Below are 17,809 nucleotides of genomic sequence, written 5' to 3'. Positions count from 1 at the left end.
CACATCCATACGTGACCACTGGAAAAACCATAGCCTTGACTAGATGGACCTTTGTTGGCAAAGTGATGTCTCTGCTTTTTAATATGCTGTACAGATTATACTCTATAATTAGTATTTAACTAAGTAGTTATTTGTTATTGATTAATTATTAAATATTAGCAAATATTTAATTAGTGATTAACTTTTCAAAGATGATTATATGATAAAAGTATAAAGTAGAAATGCTGAATAGTCAGAATTCAATAGCTGGAATTTGTATACTTTAACTTTTAGTGATTTTGAAATATTTTGAAAAAAATAGTAATATAGCATTATTGCTAATATTTTGAATGTTACTCGTATTTTGAATATTCCTATTTTATAAAAATGTATTTTGCTTAAATGTGGATACCAGGATATCTTTTTATTTTATGTATGTGTGTATATATGTGTATATGTATATATGTATCTATTTGTTGTTGCTGTTTAGTCACTAAGTCATGTCCAATTATTTGTGACCCCATAGACTGTAGTCCACCAGGCTCCTCTGTCCATGGGATTTCCTAGGCAAGAATACTGGAGTGGGTTGCTATTTCTTTTTCAAAGGGATCTTCCTGACCCAGGGACTGAACCCATGTCTCCTGCTTGGCAGGTGGATTCTTTACCACTGGGCTACGTGGGAAACCCTATGTACCTATTTAGCTGTGAACTTAAGTTTGATCTAGTAAAGGTTTGAATTCCAGTTCATCTAGTAACTTCATGATCTTGAGTAAGTTGTTTAGTCTTTTAGAACTCAGCTTTCTCATTCATAAAATGGATTTAATGATAGTACCTACTCTATAGAATTGGTCTGGAGATTAAATGAAATAGCAAAGAGCTTAGTATGTTAATATTATTTCATTTTTATGAATATATATATACATTCAAAATAGAACAATTCAGAAGGGATTGAAATGAAAAATATGTTTACAGGGTAGCAAACGTCAGTGAATTTTTGGAGAGAGAGAAAAAGTTTATATCTTAGCCAAACAGATAATTTTAAATTCCATTGAACATTTCTGGCTTAAAGAAAACGACAAACTTTAGCTATTTCTCATAACTTGTACTCTAGGCTCCTGCCATACTGCTTATGTTTATTTTTCTCCATTCTTCCTCCACTCTCAAGGAAGACCTCCTTCCCCAAATGCCTTACATTTTTCATCCACAGCAGTTTAATCCTCCCTTTGCTCTTTTTTTTTTTTTTCCCCCCTGATCTATATTTTCCAATCCAAGTGACTCATCAGGACATTTCCCTAAACAAAGATTGTTCTTTCTTTCTTTAAGAAGAATTCTGGTACCAGCTGTTTAACATATATTTTAAATTCTGCTGCTTATAAGCTAATTACTAATATGTCCATTAGCAACCCATAGCTATTGTCTATGCACTTTGTGTTGTGACCATGAATATGCTAAGACTATGACCTACTGAAACAGGAAGTTGTGAAGTGGTAGGTCTGGTGCACACCATTTGTATGACATTGGCATATTCTTAATTCCTTAGGTACGTTACAGAGAAGGCAATGGCACCCCACTCCAGTACTCTTGCCTGGAAAATCCCATGGATGGAGGAGCCTGGTAGGCTGCAGTCCATGGGGTCGCACAGAATCAGACATGACTGAATAACTTCACTTTCACTTTTCACTTTTCACTTTCATGCATTGGAGAAGGAAATGGCAACCCACTCCAGTGTTCTTGCCTGGAGAATCCCAGGCATGGGGAAGCCTGGTAGGCTGCTGTCTATGGGGTGGCACAGAGTTGGACATGACTGAAGTGACTTAGCAGCATGACATGCTGTGAACATTGTTTTTAATAATCCTAAACATCATTTTGTATTCCATGTCACATAAATCTAATAAAATTTGATGATAATTCCTAAAAGGCCTTTTAGAATTAAAAGGTGTAAAGTGAGAAAAAGATCTAGAACCTAGGTCTCCTTCTAGTCTAGTGCTATTTGAGTTGATTTTTATCTAAGATTGTTTTTGCCTCTTATGTTCTGTTTTAGTTTTAAGAAACTTCAATTTACTAGATGGCAATTAACCTCAGTTTTAAGTTTTTAAATATAGTTTCCTTAGAAGACAAAGGTAAAAGCCCAGATTTTGGGCTTCTAGGTTCTTGTTCATGACTCTGTGCCTTCAACATCTATTTTGAGATTTGGGAAAAACGATTAGTGGTCAGAATGATGGTTGAGGTACTGGTGAGCCTTGCAATTCAAAAAGGTTTTATTATGTTTTATATCCTTTACTTAATGTTTCTTAGTTTCATCTTAAGATCTTAATAAGAATCACTCCAGACAGACATACCAAATAAGACTCTCTTGTGGGGGAACGTAGGGATCTGCATTGTAGCAAGTTCTCCAGCGCTGCTTCTGTTCAGTAAAATTTGCTTTGCTTAGCAAAACAGATTTGGAAAGGTTTCCAATGGCAACCTTGAATCTGCAAAAAGGTTTTTCTCATTCGTTGTTAGCTAGCTAAAGGTTATTTAAAAATGAATAATCTCCTAATTGTTCTGGTTAATTGAAATTTTATTATAATGTAGTTTAGTGATTGATTTTAAGTGTTCTATTTGTATCTTTTAGTCTGTGGGTGAGGCAATGAATATTTAAAGACTAGTTTTGTTGAGCTAGGTATTAGAATTAAAAGGTGTAAAGTAAGAAAAAGATCTAGAACCTAGGTCTCCTTCTAGTCTAGTGGTATTTGAGTTGATTTTTATCTAAGATTGTTTTTGCCTCTTATGTTCTGTTTTAGTTTTAATATAATTAAAACTTCATTTGACTATTTTGATTTTATCCTTTTTAGGTTTTATTAGAGATGTTTCTTATTGTGGCATAATAGATTATTTACTTTGATATCAAAGTGAATTGTGAATTCTAGTTCTGCCAATTACTAGTTGCATGATTGTGTATGAATTGCTCAGAGCAAATGACTCTGAGACTCCATTTCCTCACCTGTCAAATGGGAGTAATAATTCCTACATTATAAGATTGTTGTACAGATGAAACAAGTAGACACTTATGTTCCTACTTCCTATACTTTTTTTCTAAAAGAACTTTTGGCCATTTAAAAAGTTGTTTAGTTTAATTTAACTTGACTAAAGATATTTATCACTTTCAAATTCTCATTTGTATTTACATTTTTCTAACGGACAGTTTGAAGATGATTAAAGGTATTTTTTCTGATTAATTGGTGTCCTTTCTAGTCATAGTATGTAATATTGATCTAACTTCTGTAAAGAAAGCACTGTCTTCCTCAAACCTTGTCTCCTTCTTCAAGCAAATACTGTGATACATGCTATAGGAGGTATAAGGAAGAGAACTGTAAGATAAATAATGTGTCCTCAGGTATCTTGGATTCACCAGTGGACAGACATCAAAAGCAAGTGGAAAGTAAATAAAAATAGAAGATCTAAATAGCATTCAAAGCAACTTTAAAGAGCTGCCCCAGGTAGCACCTGAGTTATTGTCAGAACACTCACCATTAGCATAAATATGTTCTAACGCAACTCTCTGAAGAATGGTCAACTTTCATGTGAAATAAAAGCATTCATCTGAAGTTGATACTGGCAACCAGAATTACATTTTTCCCTTTTCTGTTTCCAGGATAACCCATGGAGGGCAAAGAAATATTGTCTATAGTTGTTTACCAACCGCTATTATAAGGTCATGAGACATAAAAGTGAATCTTCCTTCTTAGTGTTGGAAATTATTCTTGAGAATAGCATTGAAGTAGTCCCTGATAGCTCAACTGGTAAAGAATCTGCCTGCAATGCAGGAGACCTTGGTTCGATTCCTGGATTGGGAAGATCCCTTAAGAGGAGGACATGGCAACCCACTCCAGTATTCTCAGGCTTCCCTGGTGGCTCAGACAGTAAAGAATCTGCCTGCAATGCGGGAAACCTGGGTTCAATCTGTGGGTTGGGAAGATCCCCTTGAGGAGGTCACGGCAACCCACTCCAGTATTCTTGCCTGGAGAATCCCCACGGACAAGAGGAACCTGGCGGGCTACAGTCCATGGGGTCGCAGAGTCCAACATGACTGAGTGACTAAACATGAGGTATTTAATCTTTATTTGTAACAGCAATAATAGGCAAAGAGAAGTTGTATTTAAATAATTAAGCAAATGAAGTGTTTTCTTTTTCCCACTTAGGTATTAGAGCACATGATATGAAATAATTGTTTATCCTGTGTTTCTAAATACTCTTCAAAAGTGAGTGAGGAAATTGGATACCCTGGCAAAGTAAAATAAAAAAATAAACAAGAGTTAAATGAATTAATTAATTTTAGGTACCTATTTTTAATATTTCAGGTTCACTTTTTCTTCACACTCTTTTGCTACCAGTGGTTTTAATTTTTTTTAATTTCATGTATTTTCTGCCTTTTTTATTTCATTTGGGTTTTGTGACATTTGTGTATTTGTGTAGGGACTAATATATCAACATTACCTATTTGAATACTTCCATACTTTCTGGTTCTATGAGATATTCCAGACCCATGTTGAACTTTCTCCGCTCCAACTCTTGACTCAGTTATTTCTCCAAGGAGTCCTGGTTCATTTTATTAATATCTTTATAAATCAAGATCTGGGTACTAAGTGCCTTCATTAGTTCTGTGATGTTATTCCTTTAAGTGGACAGAGCAAGGAAACATTCTCTCTCTTTCTCTGAATAGATTAAAAATCACAATTCCATATTGATATCTTCAATTCCAGTCCAACAGTACAGGACTCATTCTAGCCTTCCCTCTTTCATTATTTGTAAATCCTTTTTCCAACAGTAAAATAGATACCTGAATTTTGTTATCTACAATGTATTTATTTACTGAATCCTAGAATATGTTTCAGTTCAGTTCAGTCACTCAGTCGTATCCGACTCTTTGTGACCCCATGAATCGCAGCACGCCAGGCCTCCCTGTCCATCACCATCTCCTGGAGTTCACTCAAACTCATGTCCATCGAGTCAGTGATGCCATCCAGCCATCTCATCCTCTGTCGCCCCCTTCTCCTCCTGCCCCCAATCCCTCCCAGCATCAGAGTCTTTTCCAATGAGTCAACTCTTCGCATCAGGTGGCCAAAGTCCTGGAGTTTCAGCTTTAGCATCATTCCTTCCAAAGAATACCCAGGGCTGATCTCCTTTAGAATGGACTGGTTGGATCTCCTTGCAGTCCAAGGGACTCTCAAGAGTCTTCTCCAACACCACAGTTCAAAAACATCAATTCTTCTGCACTCAGCTTTCTTCACAGTCCAACTCTCACATCCATACATGACCACTGGAAAAACCATAGCCTTGACTAAATGGACCTTTGTTGGCAAAGTAATGTCTCTGCTTTTTAATATACTATCTAGGTTGATCATAACTTTTCTTCCAAGGAGTAAGCATCTTTTAATTTCATGGTTGCAGTCACCATCTGCAGTGATTTTGGAGCCCCAAAAGATAAACCCTGACACTGTTTCCACTGTTCCCCATCTATTTCAGAATAATTTATTAATTGGGGAATAGTACTTATGTAGTTTTCTTTATAGTCTTTAGACTTAAAATATATATAAAAAAAATTTCCCACAAAGTTGCTTAAGCTAGTTCTTTTCTTCTTTGTCCTCTTAAATAGGGTTATGTTATTCCTTGCTAGGGCAGTAAGGCTCATTTGTTGCTGTTTATATTTTCTTTTGGGTTTTCTCCAAATCCTGGTGGATTGTATTTTAAAACAATATCCTTGTTCTAAAAATCAAAATTGTACGAGAAGATGTACTTCAATTTCCCTTTACCCATTTTATTTTATTTTATGTTTTTTTGTTTTTCTTCCTTCCTTCCATTCTGTTTCCACCCCTTGTAGGTGGCCAGTTTTATTAGTTTTTGGTTTATCCTTTAGATGTGTATCTTCTTATATTTCCCTTTTCCTTTTCTAACACAAATGGTAAAATCCCATGGTGCTCTTTTGCATTTTGCTGTTTTCTCTTAACCAAATATCCTGGAAATCACTCCATATCAGTTCATAATCTTCCTTATTCTTATTTTTTTAGCTGTAATAATTCTCCCTTTGTGAATGTAGTATGATTTATTAAACATTATTCTACTTATGGGCATTTAGGTTGTTTCTAGTATTTTGCCATAATAAACAGTGTTGCAATGAAAAACTTGGTGTATATGTATTTTTCTATTGTAAATGAAACTTTAGGCTCAATTTCAGAAGTGGAATTGCTGGGATGAGAGGTACATGCACATGTGGTTTTATTAGGTATTGTCAATGTCAGAGTCCCCTCCGAAAGGGTATACTGGTGAGATATGAAAGTGCCTGCCTTCCCACAGCCTCACCAACAGAATGCCTTCCCATGTTTTAAAAGTTTTATTAATTTGGTATGTACAAATTTTAGTTTTCTTAAATTCCACTGTTGATTTGTAATTATCACTTTGAGGATTAATCCCTTTTTACTTTTTAGGATCTATCAGATGATTTTTTTTTTTTTGACTCCTATCCATCTTTATAATTTTTTGGTCACAGTCATAAGGTTTTATCTATCTATTCACTCATTGCCTATTAAAAAAATATCTTGAGTGAGCTCTGTTTCCCAGACAATGCAGTAAGATGTGGTATTTGCCCTCAAGTTGCTTACTGACAGGGAGGACAGGGTAAGCAAATAAATGGACCATTATAATACAGTGTACTAAGAACATATTATTGAGAATGGAGTGGGATGATGGAAATAAGCACATAGTCTTAAGGGAGCATTAATGGGGAGCCTTTCCCTTATATTTTCAAGAGTCATCCTTTCTCAGCTGAGTGAATCTTTAACATGAGTAGAAATTAACCAGTAGAAAGAGAAGTGAAGGAGTGTTGGTGAGTTTTCCAGAAAGCCACAGCTCTGCACCAAAGAGAACTTTCAGTGAGGGAAGACAGAGCCAAACATGTTCTGGAATTGCAGGTATTAAGAGTTTAATGTGATTGGCATATAAAATTCATGTATGCACATATGCATATGGAAAAGTGAGAGAGGAGCAGGGGATAATATAGTTCAAGAGGCACTTTGAGAAATTTAGACTTCATCCAGAGGACAGAGCAGACTTACTAAAAAGCTTTAAGCAGCGTAGAGATATGATTAGGATTTTTATTGTGGAAATGATGATGAAGTGTTTCCAAAGAACTTGAGGTTAGTCTTCTAAGTGTTGAATTATGTTGTATACATTGAGATATGTTAAGTCACATAAAGGAATGATCCCTAGACCAAAAACTGACTGATCTTAAAGAAGCAGTAACTTCTTTAAGAAATAATGAGCCAGTCTGAATTTGGTCAGCAATGAAAGCAAGGGTGAAGGCAGGTGGCATCTGAGAGGAGGCCATTGTCTGTTTTGGTGAGTTCTTTTCTGTTTTGGTGACTCACTTCTGAGAAAAGTGAGTTCTTTTCTCAAAACAGGAGCTGCTCTTGGTGTGATGGGCTTTTCCAGATAAATAATAGTGAAAAAAGTGAAAGGTGAAAGTTAAGTTGCTCAGTCGTGTCCAACTCTTTGTGATCCTATGACCATGGGATTCTCCAGGCAAGAATACTGGAGTGGGTTGCCATTTCCTTCTCCAGAGGATCTTCCAGACACAGGGATCAAACCCAGGTCTCCCGCACTGCAGGCAGACTCTTTACTGTCTGAGCCACCAGGGACTCCATAATAATACTAGTAATTATATGTAATGATCTCTACCCATAACAGCCTATATTTTGCATTGACATGATTTTACTTACTATGAGAAAATTCTTGTTCAGAGGATAAAATTGACTATAACTTTATTGTTCATTTCAGAAAATTCATGGGAATCCATTTAAACCAATATTAGACAAATCAAATTAAAGTGGCATTGTACCACATTTTTACTCTTCAAGATGTGCTTTGAAACCCTTTTAATTAAAAAAAAAATCTTTCCTCTCGCTTAGTCTGTCAGTCCCAAACTGTCAGATCACAAGTTTGCCTAATCATAATCAAACCCTCCAAAATATACATCTTAGACTAGATCCCCTAAGTCTTATATGTATCCCATCTTTACCTTTCCTCTTCTGAAACACCATCATGATTCTTGTCAGGATCTTTGGCCTCTTGTACTGTGGTAAGCAATAAACTCAGGTTTGCTTTATTAACAGGTTATTTTGATGGTTTTATCAGGTAGTAAGGTATATACAAGATTTATTTCTTATTGCATCTACAAATGCTTTTTTGTGTAAGTGGTGACTTATAGTTTGGAACCATAAAGCCTAAATTAACAGTTCAAGAATATCTGTTACATTTCTAGTTGTGTTTTCTTTCTTTTGTCACGTGACATTTACAGTCAGAGAGGCCTCGGGGAATGTCACTTGTGGTTCAGTTATAATTATTGTTTTTCATATTAGTGAATCAGAAAATGTATTATGGATTCGAGAATAAATAAGTGAACTATGTGTTCTATCCAGTCAGCCCACATCAACCAAGGAAGACGTTTGAAAAGAAGCTATATAGATTTTATGTTAATTTGGTATTTATGAGCACCAAACTTTTAGCACTGACATCTGCCTGAGAAGAAACTTCATTTACAGCAGTGGCAGAAATGAAGTTCACTGTGAACTAGTTTTGGATACCATATGCTTTAACATGCTGCAGAGGAGGGGGGAAAAGAGGCATTTTAAAAACAGATTTTTCTTGCTCTCACTGTGGATGATGTTGCGTGACAACATTGTGACATCATAACTTACGTTATTTTATTTGCTGTTGCACCAATATAACATAAAGGCATATAACAGCACCTTGGATGTATGTAGTGCTTCCCTTCCATGGAACTTAAGGCACTTCACAGGCATTTTCTTTCTAAACCTCACAACATCTCTCTAAGGTATTGCCAAACTGGAGACAAATTTCACAGTTTAATCATGTGGAACACATTGGTAAATATAGATGTGCCTTTTAGAAAGTTGCTTCAAAGTGTATTTTGCAGCTCACGCGACGTTTCTCAGGGTGTAAACCAGTGGTGTAATGTAAAGCTTTTGGCCTTCCCCCACACGAGCTGGGAGGGGAGACGTGCTTGGCAGCGCACAGAGGCACAGGAGGAAAGGAGGGTCTTGGGGAAAGGCCGGCTGAGTGTTTAGTTACACGTCCTCCCCTTTTTTCCATATCTCCACCCAGGGGTGCCTCCTTTTCCTCCTTCTAATTCTTTTCTTTTCAGCATCAGAAAAGAAAATCCAGTTAGAAAATTTGGCTGTGTTTAAGAGTCTGGTTAGATTTTTCAGGGCAGAGCACAAAAGTCCATTTAACTCGCGAGGCCTGCTGCTTATAATCCTAGTAACTGAACAAGTGCTTATGGTTTTAATGGAAAATGAGGGATTCTTATGACATGAGACTGTGGCAACATTGCAGACCAACTGTGCTGTTTCCTGTGCTGACCTTCAAATGCACCATGGAAAGGAATGGGCTCTTTCTCAGAATGCTTCTGCCTCCCACACCCCACCCTTCTCCTTCCCAGACCTCCCACACCTCCCAATTCCCTAGGAAAGATCTCTTGATAGGGAACAGAGACTGGATGTGAATTCTAGTTGTGCTCTGGAAGAGCTGTGTGAACCCTGGGTTGTTAACCTCCTGGAGCCTTTCCTCCCATTTGTAATTTATATGTACTTCCTAGGTCACAGGTTTGCTGTGAAGATGAAATAAGAGAGTTTGTAGGGAAGAACTGAAGAGCTACCCAGCAGATATGAATAAGGCCCATCAGAAACATTTGACAGTCCAGTTTCCTGAGGGTGTCCAGTTTTCCGCTCTTTTGGGTATCATCCAAATCAGAACCTTTTTTGAGAATGAGAGGGAGCTCTAGTACAACAGTCAGCAACTGGGAGTGTCCCAAGCAAACCAGGATGCCTGATCAGCCCATGTTGTTCCATTGCTCAGTCATGTCTGACTCTTTGTGATCCCATGGACTTAGGGAAATTTCAGATGGGAAGTGCCTAGGGCTTCCCTGGTGGCTCAGATGGTAAAGAACCTGCCTGCAGTACAGGAGATGAGAGTTCAGTTCCTGAGTTGGGAAGATCCTCTGGAGAAGGGAATGACAACCCACTCCAGTGTTCTTGCCTGGAGAATCCCATGGGCAGAGGAGCCTGGTGGACTACAGTCCATGGGGTCGCCAAAGAGCCGGACACAACCAACACTTTCACTTTTACTTCTTTCACTATGCCTAATTGTATATGTTATTGTGGACACAGATGCTGGCGTTTTATGAATAAGAATACAATTTACTGCCCACATACAAGTTGAACCTGTACCACTTATTGTTTATTTTCACAGCTCTTTGTATAGCTTATAATCCCCAGCATGTGCTACATGGACAACAGGTGGCACCCGAGACCATTTCAAGAGTTACAGAGCAAACACTGAATTTTTTTAAACTAGCGCGTCAAATCTGTATTTTTGAAAGTAAAATTTCTATACTAAAATACTTTTATTTAGACCAAATTTAGAATTCATTTAAAGAAAACAAGTGAATCATATTATAATTGGATTACAGAATGACTGATTAAGTAGGAAGCCCTGCTTGATAGGGTAGAGCCAGGAGACTGAAAGAATAAACTAGTCAGTATTTGAATAAACAATATTATAATGTATCACCTTTCATTCCAGGAAAAGTGCTTTGCAAGAGTTGCAGAAAAGACAAATACTGAACCCAATCATGCCTCAGGTGAGGGGAATAGAAATGGAGTTTTTGCATCTGACAATTGGCTTTGGTTACTTTTTCTGGTAAGTTCTGGGCCTTACCACTACTTTTGTAGTCAGTATTGGAAACTACTTATGAACAGGGCTTCCCTGGTGGCTCAGTGGTAAAGAATCTGCCTGCCAGTGCAGGGGACGTGGGTTTGATCTCTGGGCTGAGAAAATCCCTAGAGAAGGAATGGCTACCCACTCCAGCATTCTTGCCTGGAGAATCCCATGGACAGAGGAGCGTGGTGGACTATAGTCTGTGGGCTGCAAAGATTTGGACATGACTTAGCAACCAAACAACAACAACAAATGTATGAAGAATTGATAAAACTTGGTAAAATTTAATACAGATCCTGGTTTAAACTTTGTGGGAACATTTTATTCATGTTTATTCTTTGAGATACATGATTTAGGATGGAGACAGTTGATCTTGTCTTGAAGATTTCAGGAATGAGTACTCTTCAAACTCTGAGTAGTTCATTTAATTCTCTGGTAATCAAAAAGGTTTTTCTGATATCTAGTCTCAATCCCTTCTATTTCAGTTGAAGTTTCAGAAAAAGTAGGAAGGAGTTGCCATTCTGTCTTTCACTATTTGTTACCTAGATGCTGACAGCAGTGGATTTCCTAACGTTCACCTTGCTTTGTTTGCACTCAGTTTTCTTTTTGTTTGTGAGAGTGGAAAGCATGAGTGCTTCTTATTCTTTTGTTTGTTTGCTTCAAATGGAGACAATTTAGATAATATATCAAGACTCTTTTGTATGAACTATAAGAAGTCAGCCATTAGCAATTACACTCTGTCCTAAAACACATCAAAATATTTGAAAGATGGTCATTCACAGATATCTATGTGCACTCGAGCTAAGGGTTTGTAAAGGTTTACAAGTATTTATGTATGGTTTTATGTCTATTTTCAGAGTTTGTTTTTTTTTCCCTTGTGGAACTTTGAAAAATGAAGAGAATTAAGTTGTTTCTAAAAAGCCAAAGCAGCCTGCCATCTCTTTTTCTTTTCTGGGCTACAGTCCAATTTGCACAGCAGTTGCAAAGAAAAAGCAAACGCATCACTAGATTCAGCGAGAAATATTGTAACAGTATGTAATCTCTGTCAAGATAAAATTGCTTTGTGATTTACATTACAATAAATCCTGACCTTTAAGTGCTGCAGACTAAGCTAATCTGTGAAGTACTTTATTCCAACACTGAATCAGCGAGTGAGGTTCAACCAAATTGACTGAATTAGTCCCACTGTGGTGTGGGTAAAGAGCCTATATATATCGAAGCAGATTACAGAGCATTGTTCTATGTGTACTATAATAAGTAGAATAATTGAAATATTCAATCTGTTTCATCATTGTGAAATAATAGAATTATTTTAACCTCCCTTCTATTTGCCTATTATGGGAATTACAAGTAGCTTCGTTTAAATATCATTAGGGCCTAATTTAGATAGATGAGAACAAGAAAATTCAGAATTAAGGTTAAAATACCACACGGCATTTTAACCTTAATTCACGGCCTATGACTGTTATTTATTTTCTTTTTCTTTCTCTCTCTCTCTTGATACAAGAGCTAAGGTTAATTATGTTGAATTTCTCAGTACTAGCTTTGAATTTTTGTCTTCCCAAGTTAAGTATTAGACTTATCAATCACTGGAGAATGGAATTTTCTCCAAGATATTACAAATTTAAAAAATAACTAGAATTTACCAAATTTGGGAGTTTTTACACTGTTATTTCTTCATGGATTTTTCTCTCCTCCTCTCTCTTGGCTTTCCTGTGGATTTTGAGTATACATATATTAGACAACTTTATATTATGCCAGAGGTCAGTGATACTTTCTTGTCCCAATCTTTTCTTTCTATGCTTCAATTCCTGTAGTTTCTATTACAGGTCTTCAAATCCACCCCCTTCCCCTCCTTAATCCCCACCCCCACCCCCCACCCCCCACTGTAGTGCCTAATTTGCTGTTAATATGTCAAGGATATTTATATATTTAGTTTCAGCTCCTAAATTTTTCATCTCTAAAAGTTTCATGAATAAAATCTTCCCTTTCTCACCTCATCACTTCGTGTGTGCTAGTTCTATTATCTCTGTCATTTTTGCCTCTTTTCCTGTGTGGTGAATACTGATTGAATAATGGATATTGTGCTTTTGTTTTTGGGGGTGAATTTTTTGGTATTCCTTCAAGTACCTTTAAAAATAGGGCTTTTGTCCTGGCATGCAATTGCATTCTTAGGAATAAATTTCTTTGAGGCCGAGTTTTAAGCTTTGTTGGGCAGATCCAGAACAGCCTTTGGTCTAGGGCTCATTTGGCCCTGTGGCTAAGGCAGTACCTTCTGAAGACTCTTCCTCATGCTTAGCATATTTTACATCTTCCTGCTCTGCCTGGTGGGAACATGGATTGTTTTCATCCATATAGGAGATAAATTGAGAATTGATCTACTTCCTGCTTTCTCTTGCTTCTGTAGCTCCCTGGTCTCTGGTACTCTGCCCCAGAAAGTCTCCCTGTCTTGGTGTTTCTGAATTCCAACTTCTGTCTCTTCAGCTCAGCAAGACCATAGGGCTCAGTTTGGGTTCCCTTCTATTCCCTGAGGACTGTTAACTGTCTTCAGGTAGAATGTTGGAGGTGGTAGAGCTCACAGTGTCTTCCTCTCCTTAGGAGCCACACTCTTGTGCCACCTATCATTCAATGTCTAAAAACAATTGTTTCCTGGATTTCAGTCAAATTTTCTAATTGTTTAAGGTGGAAGGCTCACTTTTACTTCTATCACAGTCAGAAGCAGATTTGCAAATAATTAAAGTTTAAAAGGTAGTTTAAGATTTGTATTTAGCTAATGTTTAGCAGTTCTTGCCAGAATACGTTTCTGGAGACATCAAAGTAAGAAGGTTATTAAAACAAATTCTGGATTTGTTACAATGAACTCTTAACAATAGTTAATGCTCATTGTCTACCCACAAAACAATATAATGATTGCAGAGCAGGGAAGACACTGTAATCACCTCAGCAACTTAAAATCAGATTTTTAAAAACTTCTTTCAGAGTTATATACAAGTGTTTTTGGAAGCGCTAGAGGCCTCCTCCATTGTTTCCTTTGGCACTTGTTGCTCTGCTCTATTTTCAAATTATATTTAGTTCAGGGGAACAGTTTTCATTTTATTAAGGCAAACTTTTAGGGGTTTTGTGTATTTTTTATTTTAGGTTTTTATAATAAATTTATAGGGTGCCTTGAGGGCAGCCCAATTTACATTATAGGGGGCTACCTAAGAAACTCACCTGGGACCGATCACTGTGTTCTGCCTTGGAGCACTGTGGCCTAGAACCAGAATTGTTCATGAGATACCCCACATTATAAATAGAGACATCCTCAGGGCACCATATCAATGTACACTGGATGGTCTTCTCATGCATTTTGAGGGGAAAATAGCAGACTTGATATCCCCAAGATAAGAGCAGCTAAATGCTAAAAGGATATTTGAGCATTTAGCTAAAACATTAGTATTTTTAAAGGTCAATTTCATAGTTTCAAACAAAAAGTGAAAATATAGTGATTTTCTAGTGTACTCATTTTAGTGCCCCAAATAGTACAGAACAAATAACTTGAAGGGGAGATTATATAAAAATATTGATAGATTGATATTGGTAAGGTCACACACACATACATGAATAGTCTTTCAAATTGCTTTTTATTTTCTTACCAATTTTTAAAAATTGCCAACTAATGGGAGTGTTACAACTTGATGAATTTCCAATATTCAAATTTTCTGTGACCTAATCTGCAGATTAGATGCCAAAGCCTTTGACTGTGTGAATCACAACAAACTGTGGAAAATTCTTCAAGAGTTGGGAATACCAGACCACCTTACCTGCCTCCTGAGAGATCTGTATGCAGGTCAATAAGCAACAGTTAGAACTGGACATGGAACAACGGACTAGTTCCAAATTGGGAAAGGAGTACATCAAGGCTGTATATTGTCACCGTGCTTATTTAACTACTATGCAGAGTACATCATGCGAAATGCTGGGCTGGATGAAGCACAGGCTGGAATCAAGATTGCTAGGAGAAATGTTAATGACCTCAGATATGCAGATGACACCACCCTTATGGCAGAAAGTGAAGAGGAACTAAAGAGTCTCTTGATGAAAGTGAAAGAGGAGAGTGAAAAAGTTGGCTTAAAACTCAACATTTCAAAAACAAAAATCATGGCATCCAGTCCCATCACTTCATGGTAAATAGATGGGGAAACAATGGAAGCAGTGAGAAACCTTGTTTTTTGGGCTCCAAAATCACTGCAGATGGTGACTGCACCCATGAAATTGGAAGAAAAGCTATGACAAACCTAGACAGCATGTTAAAAAGCAAAGACATTACTTTGCTAACAAAGATCCGTCTAGTCAAAGCTATGGTTTTTCTAGTAGTCATGCATGGATGTGAGAGTTGGACTATAAAGAAAGCTGAGTGCCAAAGAACTGATGCTTTTGAACTGTGGTGTTGGAGAAGACTCTTGAGAGTCCCTTAGACAGCAAGGAGATTCAACCAGTCAATCCTAAAGGAGAACAGTCCTGAATATTCATTGGAAGGACTGATGCTGAAGCTGAAGCTTCAGTATTTGGCCACCTGATGGAAAAACTGACTCATGGAAAAGACCCTGATGCTGGGAAAGATTGAAGGCAGGAGGAGAAGGGGATGACAGGATGAGGTGGTTGGATGGCATCACTGACTCAATGGACATGGGTTTGGGTAGACTCTGGGAGTTGGTGATGGACAGGAAAGCCTGGTGTGCTGCAGTCCATGGGGTCACAAAGAGTCAGACACGGCTGAGCAACTGAACTGCCTGAATCTGCAGAGTGGGCTTCCCAGGTGACTCAGTGGTTAAGAATCTGTCTGCTGATGTAGGAGATGGGTGTTGAGATCCCTGGGTTGAGAATATTCTCTGGATTATGAAATGGCAACACATTCCAGTATTCTTGCCTGGAAAATATCATGGACAGAGAATCCTGGTGGGCTACAGTCTCCAAGGTCACAAAGAGTTGGATACAACTTAGCGACTGAGCACAGTCTTCAGAGAGAGCATCAGAATAGCTCACGGATCTTTTGTAATGTCAGTTACATCAATGTTTACCTCTAAAAGAATGATTTTATTTTTATTAGAAAGAAACCTTGAGTCTTAGCCTGCAACACTTTCCACTTTCCAATGTCATCCTCAGCTCAGTAATATACTTCTCCACCTTCTTATACAAAAATGCCAATTCCACACAGGTCATGAGCTGTTGATATTTTGTCCCTATCTGCTTGATTTGGGGGTTCAACAGGACACCTTATCACCTATTCAATTATTAGATGTTGGTCTGTGGGTTTTGGTTTTGCTGTTACAATTGTTTTCTGTTTTTATGACAGAATTTGGGGAGATTCAAAACTGCTCCATGGCCATCACTGTCTTCCCAGAGTTTCTTCCTACCTTGAATTCTTGAAGATTTTGTTTCTTCGTCTGTTAGAAATAAGAGAACAAAACCATCTCCTAATATTTTTTTCCAATTCTGAGGTCTGTGACTGTATAAGGTAATTCAAAATTGTGAAAGAAGGAATATATGAGATATAGCCTCACTCTCATATTATCAGACTCTGCATGTCTAAGATTAGCTGTGTGCTACAATTATATTTCTTTCTCTGAGTCAAAACTTAGCCTCATATCCATCTAACTATACATCCATCCTAATAACAAATACTGAGCCTCTTACTACAGACTAGCTTTGTTTCTCTAGGTACTTATCGGGTTTGTTCTGCTATTTGAGGCTGTAAATATCCACACTATTAATACCATTTCTCAGATATATGATCACCTAAGCAGATCTAATTGTTACTTGGAGGTGAAATGTGAGTGTTACAATTTTGTTTATTTGTTTTTGTTTTATTTTGGGGTAAGTGGGGTGGATAGTGATACAGTATTCCAACTTTTTGACATTGAGGATTTCTTGTCTACCACCACAATCTGGAGCACTTAGCATGATCAAACCAGTGCTTGAAGTTTCTTCGTGGTTTGCCAATCAGCTGAAGAAAGCCAACTGACCTCACCATTGGATCAGTAGCCAGACTCTATGAGCTTGGAAGACTTGAATAAATCTGAGCCTATGAAAAGGCACTGGAAAGTATTACCTATAGTCATGTGATGATTTAGTGTTATCAAATAGTCCCACAGCAGTGGGAGCTGCCCACTCTGCTCTGAGGAGGGACAGTCCTGCTGAGTAGTTGTTGGGAGAGACTTCGGCAAATGGGGCAGAAGCCACACTCAGAATATGCAGGAATTCAATTGCAGGCCGTGCTTCACTTCTCCAGAAGATCTTGAGCTCAACAAATGTAGATTACTTACTTTTCACCATATTCCCTGAGGTCATACAATTTGTATAATGAACATTTATGGAGTATCTTCCATGTATCAGTCATTTTGTTAGGTTCTTTATCTTTTTATCTTAATGTAATTTTTTCTTATTACAGTTATATTGACAAATGCTTAGAAAATCAAACAGTACTTCAAGACTCATAAGAAATAGCTAATCCCTATTTTATTTTTCTCCTCTTCTAATTCCTTCTTTCCAGAGGCAACTACTCTATTTTTAACTATTTAGTCTTATATTTGCTACCATATATAAAAATAGATTTTATTGCTATTTCTTGATTTGTCTCTTTGAATATTATTTATTGACTTCCTTCTCTAGAAGATCATGGTTTAGCTCTCTTATATCCCCACCCCTTCAAGATAGGCCTATTTCTCCTTTCTTATTCTTTCAGTAAAATTATATAATTTTTATTTGTCAATGTTTATTTACATTGTTATGATCATGTAAATATTGTATACAGATAGTGAACCATGTATTATACTCTATTTCATTTCCTTTAAAATATAACTTATATTTTCTTTGAAATTAAAAAAAAATCTGTTTTTGTTTCTTTTCTATGTAAATATCATTAATTCATCCCCAGTTCTCTGATGGAACTGAAATCCTAACTCATTGGGTAACCATCATGTTCATTATGTGTGAGAGGTATCCCTTTAAAGATCTCTTTTCTTCTACTCTAATCTGCCCTGGTTGTTCTTCAGGCCTGCCACATAGCTAGCATCCT

General features: G+C 37.2%; 1 long non-coding RNA gene across 1 annotated transcript in view; it reads left to right on the top strand.

Annotated features, from left to right (window-relative positions):
- LOC129639269 (uncharacterized) overlaps positions 1 to 17,581 on the top strand; it is a 35,710-nt gene extending 18,129 nt beyond the window's left edge. The window contains exons 2-3 of the long non-coding RNA XR_008708321.1: positions 10,618 to 10,734; positions 16,088 to 17,581. This is a non-coding gene — a long non-coding RNA (uncharacterized LOC129639269). The remainder of the gene's footprint in view (positions 1 to 10,617; positions 10,735 to 16,087) is intronic.
- The last annotated feature ends 228 nt before the right edge of the window (positions 17,582 to 17,809 follow it).

Source organism: Bubalus kerabau, chromosome 1 (genome assembly GCF_029407905.1).
Source record: "Bubalus kerabau isolate K-KA32 ecotype Philippines breed swamp buffalo chromosome 1, PCC_UOA_SB_1v2, whole genome shotgun sequence".
In the NCBI taxonomy this organism is placed as follows: domain Eukaryota; kingdom Metazoa; phylum Chordata; class Mammalia; order Artiodactyla; family Bovidae; genus Bubalus; species Bubalus kerabau.
This window is presented reverse-complemented; position numbering and strand designations above follow the sequence as displayed.